Source organism: Eubalaena glacialis, chromosome 8 (genome assembly GCF_028564815.1).
Source record: "Eubalaena glacialis isolate mEubGla1 chromosome 8, mEubGla1.1.hap2.+ XY, whole genome shotgun sequence".
Taxonomy (NCBI): Eukaryota; Metazoa; Chordata; class Mammalia; order Artiodactyla; family Balaenidae; genus Eubalaena; species Eubalaena glacialis.
In genome coordinates, this window is record NC_083723.1 from 65,736,394 (window position 1) to 65,750,135 (window position 13,742).

Here is a 13,742-nt window from a genome sequence, read left to right on the forward strand (position 1 = left end):
GCTAGAACACTATTTTAGGTGTTGAATTAGAAACAAAAATGATTTAGCCTCAGTTGCAAGCGGCTTTATAACTTGTATCTTCTGGGGAGAAAAAAACTAACTCAAAAAAAAATCTAACCTATAAATTTTGTAGATGCTTTCAACAATAAAGGCAGGAAATGCAAGTGAAAAATAAATCTCAGAAAGAAGGTATACTTTGAAAGATAAAATATTAAGTCCTGGGAACATCGGTGACTACAAAGATGAATAAACCTAGTTTAGACAGTAGTTGGAGACTTTGAGGAGAAGATGAAACTTCCTAGTAGAAGAAGGGTTGGCAAGAGATCCAACTGAGCAGAAGATGGGATGCAGGAGCAGAGCTTGGGGCTTCTCTTGGATTGTGCCACATCTCTAGGTTTTAGGAAATGAGCACGCTGAAACACAGACCATCAAATGTTTAAACACTGTTCAGAATTGTATCGCATCCTATTCAGCTGGCAACAAGATTTCATGTATTTCCAATGAGCTTCACACACTTTAAATCTAGCATGAATAAGGCCTCATCCTCACTCAGGATTCAGGTGAGTCATCTTGATTCCCCAGCATTCTGCCCAGACCAGAGCAGGTATTCTGTAAATATCTGCTCAATGAGGGATGCTTAACTGAACTAGAATTTTGTTTAGATGTTCCTGTACCCCAAGATTTTGAAATTAATTGTGACCTTTTAGTGTATGTATGTATGTGTGTGTGTTTTCCCTCTAATAGAAATTAAACTAACAAAATAGACTTTATTAAAAGGGCCCAATAAATGTCGCTCTATAAAAAAAGTTTAGTTGCTCTATAAGGTACCTTCTGTTCTACCAAGCCTGGCTGGAAAGAGTTGGCTAATAGCAATGGCTTTCAATTAATTAAATTAGCTGAGCAAACTGTCCATTTTAAATTTATTTCCCATTTCTCCTGATTCTTTTCTCATAGAGTAACCTGTAAAGATCTAAAAACAGAACTTTATTTGAAAAAGGTTAATTTTTAGTGAATGGAATAATTTCAACATGACTGCCAAGAATTTTTCATCTTTATCTAGCTTTTCTTATGATAGATGAAATTACTGATTTGACCAGGTTGGTGCATAGTAAATGATACTAAGTTACAGCTTTTATTAATTTGTGTTTAATTTGCCATTTTAACTAAAATTATTGTCACTAAAGGTCATCAAGTTTTCTGTAATTTTTGCAAATCTCAATGAAATTTTATATGTGCAGAAAGACCACCACTATATATCTATATGATTTAACTGGGCAGTTTTAGAATTATCATAACTACTAGTGTATCTATTTAGTAGTCATGGCTCTTAAATCTATAAACACACTACACTTCAATTAACTATATAAGAGAATAAATCAGAGTAAGAGAGTTTGCTTTAAGCATACTTTTTGTGAGCAGCATTAGAAATATAATCCAAAAAATTGCAATTGGAAAGAAACAATAACAAATAAACATAACCTAACAGTATCTTATTAATATGTGCTCAATGAATGTCTGGCTGAATGAATGGACACAGAGAAGACAAATAACACAACTGTGGAATGTGTAAGTTTACAGATGAAGAACTATAGAAAAACTTCCTGTACATAGAGGAAATAGAAGAATATGTTTTTATATTCAAGGGATCTCAAAGTTGATAAAAAAATGTTCAAGTAGCTGCTAGAAAGATAGGAAAATAGAGAAAAATCATTTAGATCAATGTATGAATGTTTTCATTCTCCACTATTGATTTGAAATAATAGAAAATATTAAAATCCAAGAACAATTACAGGTTTAATGTATTGAGGAAGAAGGAAATTTTAATTAAATTTTGCAAACAGAATAAATCTCATTTAAGTATGAATGCCTCTTCAAAAAGGAATTAATAATAAAAATGCTAATGTAAGTTGAAAAAAATCAAGAGCATTGAAAAAAATTAAGACAAAAAGACAAAATTAATTTATAAAGACAGATTATTACACCACAATAAACACCAATAATGTAATAGCAGAGAAACATAATAGGAAGTCAGGAAGGAACTAGTTTCACAGTAATAGATTTACAGAAAGAAAAAAATGTCTGAAAGAGCCATTAGGAAATTTCCTGGCATAATGTGGGTTAACAGAAGCTGAACATGACATTTATTTTACAGACAATACACACACCATAGTATGGCCTATGCATTAAAAAGGGGTTATTTAGAGTTGACATTTGCTTCTTGTTGAATTCCTTAACGAAAGCTAAGTCTAAATTAAGAATTTCACCTTGTGATTTTTAAATTGTGTTTCCAGTAATTATATATGAAAAATGAAAGGTCAAAGAAAAAAAAAACTTTTATAAAAATATGTATCTCTCTATCAAAGTGCTTCATGTTCCAAGTCTTTAAAAACATCTATAAGATGACACAGCATTAACAAAGATCAAATAATGATGATTTTATCTTCCTAAGTAAATCCCTTTTCTATTTTGATAAAGGAGAGAAAAAGTAATCATAAAGTTCTTCCAAGCTCACTACAACTCTTAACTTTAAAAACTGGGGAGACAGATCATTTTCTATGGGGCAAATAATTCAAAAGGTCAGGAATTTTTAAAGAAACATTAATTTGTCCTTGTCACCATGAATGTAATTGACTAATTTACTTCTGCATCAAGTACCATTTCTTATTAGTGCCTGAAATAGTTAATGCCTTCCTCCTCCCCAGCAGGTGCTTACTTTCTGACACACTTGATCTGTTTTCTACAATGCAAACCCGAAATTAACTGGAAAAGAACAAAGTGAAACCTAATCTTCACCCACAAGAATAACTCTAAACACAACGACCATCATGCCAGACAAAAGAGACAAAATTTCATATTTACAGTCTAACATCGCTTAAAAATACTTTGAGGTAACTCCTCCTTTAAACATTCAAGGTTAAGGTGTTTCTGGTTGAATTGCTAAACTAGACTTAAAGTAAAATATATGGTTCTGTTGTATTTTTAATTATGCTTGGCTAAACATCTATCCAAAACAGATTGCAGTAAATTGCACCAGTTTCAAGAGCTGGGCTGTCTCTGCATTTTATGAAGAGTAAGAGGAATGAGGGTCCATGGTGCATTCTCCCAGACTCTTTCTCAGTCTTCTGGATTCCTCAATGAATATTTGGCTTAAAAAATTGATGAGGGAAGGAAGGCAGGGAGGGAGGAATGAAAGGAGGGAGGAATAAAGGAGATTTTTTGTGTGATTTAAAAGTGCTTGAACTGTCTCAAAAATCACTGGCAAAACAAGCCTATCAAAGGTTATATTAATTTTGGGGGTACAGCAGGCAGGCGATCCCCCACCTGAAAAATAAAGGGACTTCCATCTGCCTTTCCTTAAGGCCAAAAATTTCTCATATATAACAAGGACTTTTATAACCACAATCAGTTTAAGTCTGAGTTGTCTGAGTTGCTATGACTGAAATTTAATTTCACATAGCAGTGTTTCTCAAATGTGATCAATTACTGGCCATGTCATGGTTTCCATGGGACAGTGCTGGTTTGCACTTGTCCTTCCAGAATAATTATTAGTAGCAACTCACTTCACTCTCACAAGTGTTCTGGTTTGGAAAATAATTTACACATGGTCACTCAACCAATGACTAATTGCATTTGAAAATCCTGGTTCTTATTAAAAGTAGAGCTTCCTACGTCCTACCTTGAACCTAATAAATTAGGACCTCTGAGGGGCAAGCCCAGAATATGCATTTTAACAAGCACCCCCTAGGTAATTGTTAGGATTACTAAAGTTTGAGAACTACTTCATTAATATATAATAGAGGATATTAGATTTCAGTGAGGAGAAAGCTGGAAAGACCAGTGAATGAAAATAAACAGGGAGAAGGTGACATTAATGATATATCTAAAGCCACCAATATATAATTCTATTTATTTGGCAAGTTTCTTTATAGCCTGTATCCACTACCACCAGAACATCTACTTGTGTCCCAGTGGCAGTGGGATTAGTAAAATGGTACAGGTATGAGGAAGCTAGCACTGGAGGACTTCATCCGGCTTATGTATTTACACTTGTTTTGATCCTCTGCTTGCCTTTACTCCAAGTTTTTGTATCTTTACTTCTTGTCCATCTGACCCAGTTCTCTCACTAAACCAGCTACACTAGATGCTGTTTTTCATTCCTCCCCATGCCATCTCCTCTGTACATCCAAATTTTAACTTTAGAAAAATAAATACAATTATTCCAATAATTAATGCTGAGTTTCTTCCATCGCAGAATTAAGGGAAGAGGGAGGGCAGTGTAACCCCATGAAGAAAGAGATTAGCTTGGAAGTCTTCCTTTCTTCTTATAGTTTTCTTCTTCACAAATAATTGATGATTTTTTATTAAAATTAAGCAACCACATCTAGGACCACCCCATACATAGGTAGTCTTTAATTTCTGTATTAGCTAACTAATATTCTTTGGTTGTGAATAACGTAAAACAATGCTGGCTAACTTAGACAACAAAGGAAGATTATGGGAGGGGTTTCAGAGCATTTCATGAAATCCAGTGAAGGGGTAAAGGACAAAGGCTTAAAAGGACAGGAGTTGGTGAGCTTCCGGGGCATCAATGAGTTTATAGATCTCTCTCTAGAATTTGCCACTAATGTGACTGGGATCAAATGCTTTCCAACTCTCTGTCTCACCATTCCAAATGTTAATCATCGAGATGCTGAACATAATCAAGTGGAAACTCCCAGACAAACATCTATGACTAGGTAGACAGAATCACATAGCACAGATAAAATCTCCTGGGCCTATGTCTATGTGCAAAGAAATAATCTCTCTGAGAAAGGAGAAATCACAGTTGACCATACAGCTACCCCAAAGCCATCTGCTACAATCCACCCTCTGGCTGCCCAGAACACACACACACACACACACACACACACATTCATTCATTCATTCTCTCTGTCTCTGTCTCTCTCTTTCTCTCTAATACATACCTTTTTTTCCTATATCCAAAACAAAAAACAAAAAAAAAAAACCACTCATAACACATGATCCAACCAATTCTCACACAACAGCAATGGGAGACAACCACAGTCATTTCCATCCACTGCACACAGAGGTGAGATATTGGCTGTGGAGCCCAGGACCTCTGGCTTGGGTCCATTCCTCTTCAGTTCTGTCACAATCCCATCTCAGTATTCTACAGCCTATAGACTACATGATAAATTCAACCACTACTTAGATAACATATACCCCTGGAAGAAAGAGGAAAGAAAAGAAAAAAATAATTATTTTCATTATCATTTTAAAAGGAAACACGAGAATAAATAGCATACTTAGCAAGCAAATACTGGTGCAAGTCCCCCATTCTGCAGGCATGCACAAGAATGCCGCTGACTTATAAGATAGATTTCTTCTCAACTTGTTCCAAGTTTTCCTGGCTTTCAGCCAACACCACAGCTTGCCAAGGATCTTTGCCCTGATAGCACAAAGAATCTAACATATCTAGGTGGTAGCTTCAGCTCCCAATTCAATAAAACCTATACTTTTTTTAACCCTTAGATGAAGCATCCCTTCAATGAATACTGAATTCCTTACACTAAAGAGTTAAAGAAATAATTTTAAAGAATTAAAGCCAAAACTCTGAAAGTGAAAGAGTAGCTGTAGTGTAAGAGGTGTCTTCACCCCTAGGTCCTAGGTTGCATTCTGGCTATGAAAACGATATCAAACATATTGGTCACTGGTTCTGCTCATGTTCTACATCCTACACCAGAGCACACCAATGTCACAAGGGGCTACTTCTTAGATAGTGTTGTGACTAAGTTTCCAATGAAGTCTAGCTTCATCAGGGTGGTTGGATATCTATACAGTAAGGCCAGGCTGTTAGTAGCCTATTGCCTTGCTTGTTTTGCGATGCAGTGAGTTCCTTGGTCAGAAGCCATGTATGGAATCCTGTGATGCTTTAGAGGCATGTAAGCAGGGAAAGAGAATCCAAATCCAGAAAGACTATTCCAGTGATGATAAATGCTGCTCCTCCATGATGAAAGGGCATTTCCAACTCAAAATAATTTATCTGCCACAGGGTAGTAGATCAGGTCCCCTAGAAGCACATTGCTAGTCACTGTTGCTAACAGTATATGAATCAGTTTTGATGAAATTTATGTTGTTCAGTCCAAGCATTGCCTCCATGCTGGCCATCATAGCTGTTATATCCATGAACCAATAGGCTAGCTGGAGAAGGAGGATGACTGGCTCCCATAGAAGGAGTCATTTTGTTCTCCTGGTTATTAAGAACCTCTTAATAATGCAGGCCTCTTAGTGAGCATTCACATGGACACACATATTCTCACACTCTGGGCCCATTCTGAAAGGTCCATCCACCCTCCCCTAAAACCTTCTTGTCATCAATTCTCCAGTCTTGATCATTCTAAGTCCCTGACCATCTAGTCAGACCAGAACAACAAAATTACCCAGTATGTACTCATTCAACCCTAACCATTTCTAAAATATTGCCACTGTCCCAAGCCCCCTGCCCCAGTATATCCACCATTGCCCAAGTCAGTCTGGTTCTTTCCTCAGAGACATCTCTGACTCCCTACAATTCAGCAATAAAAGGGTTAACATCTGGCACAACAGGGGGTCTTCAGCCCCAGTTTCAGTGATAGATTCCAATTGCCTTTCTTGTTATAGATTTTGAATATCGCCTCTGTGCTCACCTCTGAGCACCTCTGTGCTTAAGGATCAGCGTAGATCCTGACCTTAGGCAAAGTAGACAATAAAATGTTTCCTTCTAGACAAAGTGAACATAAAATTATTGCTCAAAATTTAACTATTGTAAGCATTTCCCTTCTCAATTGTAGTTCAGGGCCACCCTGAAGAACAGCAGCACTTCCTCTCATCTGTCTGGTGCCAGCGTATCATGCAAAGCCATCTGTACACCAGGTTCAAGTTACTCTGTCCCTGGTCCACTAGTCATAGGAAACTCCCCAGGAGTCATAAGGAAGAAAGAGTAATGTAGAAGTGCAACTGCCTGCTCATACAATTTACCTGTGTCTTCAGGCTTCTCATAGACTCAGCCTCATAGGTTTCTCTTCCATCTCAACCCACTTGATGTGGATTACTTCTGGGAATGCCTGGCTTTATGCTAAGTGTCTGAGACAACACTATTTCATGTCAGGCATTGAGGTACCATGGCCATCTTATGCCAGATGGTTGAGTGATTCAGTCTCTACATGAACCTAGCAATAAGCCAGGACTCATTTCTCAATGAAGAGTCACTTGATAAAGTAGCTTTTGCATTTTCCCAAACACAAAAGGTCTCCTCTGCGGTGGTCTTGCTGGGGCTTGTCCTGGGCTCCATACAGCTTTTGCATGGGCCACAGACTATTCCAGCAGCACTGGATTCACTAGCTCACAAGAGCCAAGGCAGAGATGCTTGCCTTGCTGCTAGGACCGGCTGGACAGCCCCCTCCCGCTTTGGGCCCCACTCCAAATGGACAGCTTTTGGGGTGTCACCCAGAAAAATGTCACAGTATGACACCCAAAAGTGGCAATACTATGTTTAAAATCCAAAGAGGCCCCAACTCACTGTGCCTGGTAAATTCTCTTTTAAAAAAAATTGTGAATGAATGTTTCACTACCTCATATAAATTACAAACTCAATATTTAACTTCAAAGTGCTCAATTTTCAAAGTGCTGCTCTATTATAGTAATCAAACTTGGTCATTATTTTTTCCCACTTTATTTCATTCATTCATTCATTCCTTATTTAAACTTATCTGCTTACAAAAGGAATTGAAAGTGTCTTGTCATGTCACATTATTGCTTTTTCCTAATGGTAGCAAGTAGTTACAGAGTAAGATAGCATCTTATAAAATTCAAGTAAATTCATTTAGCTACATTTAGTTTCTATGTTTGAATACATATGCAAAAATATGCCCGTTTGGAAAACTATTTAAAAACCATTCAAAAACTCTTAGAATCTTTAGCTTTTGTGCGAGACAAGCAAAATAAATATCACCCTGCCTGAACTAGAAATCATCTTTTGCCATTCTCTTTCTTTGGAAGCCACCAAAGCTAAGACTTTTACATCTAAATGTCTATAAGGAATTTTTTTTTAACAAACCACTCTTTTGTCTATTCCCTTTAACAGAAATCAGAAGTAAATTAATATCTATGTCCCTATTACTTTTTTTAAGTGGTTTTAACATATGTTTTTGAGTGCACCCCAAAATTGCTTCACTTCATTTACTTCTACAAATATCTATTGATCACCTACTATGTACAGGTTCTAGGTGAGGTCATAGAGAAATAAGACTCAGTCAATAAGCCATCAAAAGATTACAGTCTAGTGGGGATTATAAATAAGTAGACAGAAAATTACAATATACAGATGGTCCCCAACTTACGATAGTTCAACTTTATGATGGTGCAAAAGTGATACACATTCAGTAGAAACCATGCTTCGAATTTTGAATTTTGATCTGTTCCTGTGCTGGCGATGTTCGGTATGATACTTTCTCATGACATCGGGCATCTCCCAGTCAGTCACACAATCACAACCATTCTAACCCAGACAACGATTGTGTTTTTTACTTTCAGTATAGTATTCAATAAGTTACATGAGTTATTCAAGACATTGTTATCAAATAGGCTTTGTGTTAGATGATTTTGCCCAACTGTAGACTAATGTAAATGTTCTGAGCACGTTTCAGGTAAGCTAGGCTAAGCTATGATGTTCGGTAGGTTAGGTGTATTCAATGCATTTTCGACTTACAATACTTTCAGCTTACAATGGGTTCATCGGGACACAACCCCATCAAGACCCATCATAAGTCGAGGAAGATCTGTAGTTTGGCAGGGTCTAAGACAGGGCTAACAAGAGGGTGCTGGAGTACCGGGGGTGTTGGGGGTCAGGGAAGACTTTCCAAAGGAAATGATATGTAAACTGAGGCCTAAAGGAAGAAGTAGGAGCCACGCAGACCAAGATGTTAGTAAATGAAGGAAAGAGAGTGAGTTCTGGGCAAAGCAAAATTATGTGCAAAGACCCAGACACCACGGAGAGCATAGCATTTTGGGGTACTGAAGGCAGTTCAGTAAGACTGGCTCTTAGAATTGGGGTGGTGGTGCTGGTGGTAGTAGAAGGACAGGGAGGATAGTGGAAATTATATGTGTGGGAGACATGGTTTCTTGCTATGCTACAGCCCCACTTTCCATTCTCTGCTAACAGAGCCTCAGATAATTGGCACAGATCCAGGGATTTAAGGACAGTTAGAGAATGAGTCAAGGTAATTTTCACTTCACAATCATGAGTCTAGGGTTGGGCATGTGACCCAGTTCTGGCCAATGAGATCTAAGAAGTCAGCTGAGGCTTCCTTTCCAGGCTAAAAACAGACCCTCCCAAGGAGAAAGCTGTTGTCCTCTGCTTCCTTATCTAGGATGCTCACATAGGTCTTAAAGACTGTCTGGAGCTGCTACAGCCATCCTGTGATCAAGGAAAGACCCAAAGAGTTGCAAAGAGCTAAGGTATTATCATTTAGCTGAGCTGATAAACCATCCCTGGAACTATCTTTGTCTACACTTCTTGGTACAAGAGAAAACAAAATGCCTTTATTATTTAAGTCTCTTTGTCTGTGTTCTGTTACTTGCAGCTGAGCATCTTCCTAAGATTTATATGGAGACTGAATGGATAAGCTGGGGCCATATCATGCAGGGCCTTACAAGCTATTCTTTTTTTTTTTTCTTCAATTGCACTAATGTTGATTACTTTACCAATCATTACTTAAGTGCCAATTCTGCATTAATATAAGCTTAGGGGCAGATACGCATCCTTATGTTACAGGGATGACACTGATAATCAGGCAAATCATAGTGACAACGGCTAACAGAGTGCTTGCTATGTATCAGGAGCAGTTGTGTTTTTCCTTACAAGCTATTCTAACCAAGACTCTTTTGTTTGCAAGTGACAAAAACCTACTTCTAACTGACTTAGGTGAAAGGAGGGACACTATAGGAATGTACTGGGGTATCTCATATGACACAAGGAAGGGTGGAACAACCAACTTCTAGAAGGAAAGGGGTACAGCCAAGGGTTAGGGGCAACTTGAACCAGGGCTTCTAATAGCACCAGCAGCTTGCTCCCTGTCTCTCATATCTGCTTCTCCCCATGGGTTCCTGTACCTGGTGAAGAACATGGCCATTAACAGCTCTTGAGCTTCTCCTCTTTTAGCTGCCACGCCCCAGGAAGGACAGGCATATGTGCCCTCTAATATTGAATTTAAGAATCTCATTTCATTTCCATGTATAAAGAAGTCATTTTGGGTGGCCAGAACAACAGAGAACACAGCACAGGAGACCAACAGAAGAATTTAAGCAAAAGAGAGAAATAACAAAATGTGTACTTTAGAAAGATTACCTCAGTTAGTCTCAGGCTAGAGAATGGGTTGGGAGGGTAGTTCCGGGAGGAGGGGCAATTGCCATAATTTACATGAGAAGTAATAGAGCTTAAACAAACATAGAGATGGTGTGGATACGATTATAGCTCTTATTTAAACAGTACTGATCTAGCCATTATGGTTAGCCCTTTCCAAACCACAATAAAGAACACAACTTGTCTACGGAAGCAGGGAATGGTGCGGAGAGGGCAGAGAGCTGTATGTATAATTGGAGTTTTAAGCAAAGGATTTGGGAAAAGAATAATCAATTTGCCTGCTCTTATCCTAATCTAACTTTTTTTTTAAGTCTAGTCTTAAGATTCTACTGGCTTCAAATACTGCTGAGTCTAATGCTTATTCAATACTGATTTAACATAAAAAATGATTAACAATTCACAAGTTTCTTTAAGACATAAAATATAGAATATGAAAATTCAGTGACCCATCCATATCATATGTTCCTACCAATCTAACATATTTTAGTAGAAATCACTTACTGTATGTTTTGCAGAAAGAACACAGTTTATCTGAAATCATAGGCAGATAAAACTTCAGGATGTATTGAAGTGCTAGTAAATGAAAGTAAACAAATAAAAGCATAGTCATGAAATGAAAGATGGGCCAAATACAATTATATATAACAGTAAAAATAATTAACCCAAGTGAATTACCAAATATGCTAATGGTGCAATTTAAAGATGAATTGGGTGATTTAATTGTTATCGATGTGATTTCTGATATAGTTCTTTTTTTTTTTCTTTTTGTGTCTAGATCTGTTCTAGATGGATGTTTCTTCAAGAATGGACCACAAACCAACAAACCAGGGAAAAAAGACAAAGGTGGGAAAAGGTCAGGTTGAAGAGGGAAAGGAAAACAGAAAGAACAGGGAAAGGAGTATTTCCTCATTGTAAACCAATAAGTATTTACTGCGTCTTCTCTGACCCAGGCTGCATGCTGGGATTGGCAACAAAAGTTAATAGGCCTTACAGCTCCAAGCCTACCAACTGTTGGAAGAGGTCAACCAGAGGATGTGACCACCAGTTAACCAAGAGCTGGACCTGGGCAATTGGAGGCTTCTTACACCCTCCCCTGTCCTTGGAATTTACATTCCGCCCACCATTCTCACAGTGGGAGCCATTTCAAGGACACAGCATTGAGAGAGCTATGTGTTATTGAGACCATCTGGACAGTATATGTGACAGAACACCATTATGTACTCTGTATGTATGCCTAAGATTCTAGTGGGCAAATGAGGACATCTGCTCATCTTGCAGCCGCCCAAGACTAGCCTTGTACGTAAGTTCCCTTGCTTATTAACTGCCACCTACCAATATAGAGTCACCTGCCTTTTACTTTGGTCTCTCCTTTCTCTCTGCGTGGGGGTGAGGGTGGGGTCGGGGTGTGGGTCAGTTTCAAATTTCACCCAGGGAGCTCCTGAGGTTGTGAACTAACACCAACCAATTCTTAGTAACTCTTCTCGTGGTCACTGAGTAAAAACATAGTTACTTACCACTATTTGCACAGGAGGGAGGAGAGAATGGAACACAGAGTTCCTTACAGAGTTTTGTGTGTGGATACTGTGAGCCCTCCCTTAGTGTCTGTACCTTACCAAAGCTATCCCAGCCTCTTTGTTCCATAGAGCCAATGGTTCTCAAAGTTTAGTGTGCATTGGAATAACCTAGGGAGCTTAGAATCCAAAATCTTGGGCCTCAACCCAAAGGTTAATCCACCAGGTCTGGGATGGAGGGTACATTGTTAATGAGCCTCTCAGGTGCTACTCATGCACAATGAAGTTGAAAAATCACTACCCTAAAGAGACAGATTCCAGGCCAGCAGAGGAAACACACATTCTCATTTGAATTTTTAGAAATGCAGAGAGTGGTCATAGTCATTGGGAAGGTTGAGTATATATCAAGAAGGCCATTTCATATTAGAATAAAAATTGTAAGATTATATTAGAATAAAGATTGAATGGTAGTGGTAATAAGGAATGGTACCCACATGGCTTCAAACATTTTTTAAACTATTCTAATATTGTTCTCTGCTTTACATAATGAAGAGGTATTTCTGACATGAAAAAAGTAGAACATTTATGACTAAATCTTGTGGTTAAAGCAGAAGGCTTAAACATAAATAGCAAACTCACCACGGTTAGCAACAGGGCAACAGAATGACATGTTGATCTCTATAAACTTATAGTTGCTGGAGTCCCACTCCAGACCTATTGAGTCAGAATCTTTGGGGATAAACCCCAGCCAAGGAGCACTTTGATACACTGTAAGAGCTGAGAACCACTGCTTTAAACTTGGGCCGCAGCTAAACTACTACCACCTGAAGGAAATGTACCTAAAATTTCTGAATGATGGTTTCCTTTGCAAGCTGAATCTACCATGCTAAGCTGTTGAACTGACAATCACAATTATAAGCATTAAAAAAGAGATATATAGAAAATGTTAAAATTATTATCTGCATATTTGTTTATTTTTATTCAAAATATTTTAAAGCCTAAAATATAATTAGGTTTATATAAAGTTTTATCATTTATAAAGTATATTCACATGCACTAATTAGAGTAACATTTCAGAATGGAAGTTATTGTCCACATTTTACTCATGAAGAAACGGGCTTAGAGAGGGTAAATTAGTCCAGCGATTCCCAAGTTTGTTTGCATGTTGAAATCAGTCACCTGGGGAACGTCAAAAAATACTGATGCCTGTGTCACAGCCCTAGAGAATGAGATTCAATTGGTCTTGGCTGTGGCCTGGGTCTTGGAATTTTTTAAAGAGACCCCGTGATTCTAATTTACAGACAAGTTTGAGAAACACTGGACTAGCCCCAAATCACTCAGACAGTAATTAACAAGGTTGGAGTTCAGGCATTCTGACGTCAAGTTAATACTCATGGAATTGTATTTGCCATAAAGATCAAAGATAACCATTGACCTCAACTAATACTTATTAAGTTTCTCAATAGAACAGGATTTTCAAATTTCTCTGGCCATAAGAATCACCTGGGTTGGGTGTTAAAAATACAGATTCTCAGGACCTTCCACAGAATTTTCTGATTCTGTAGACTGGGAAAGGGCCAAAAGGGCTGGGGAATGCTCATGTTTCACAAGCTGTCTTAGTCTATTTGGGATGCTATAACAGAATACTGTAGACTGGGTAGCTTGTAAATAACAGAAATTTCTCATAGTTCTGGAGGCTGGGAAGTCCAAGATCAAGATACTGGCACATTCATTGTCTGGTTAGAGCCAACTCTCTGGTTCATTGATGGTCCTCTTCTTCCTGTGTTTTCACAGAGGGAGGGCGCTCTCTGGGATTTCTTTTATGAGGGCAC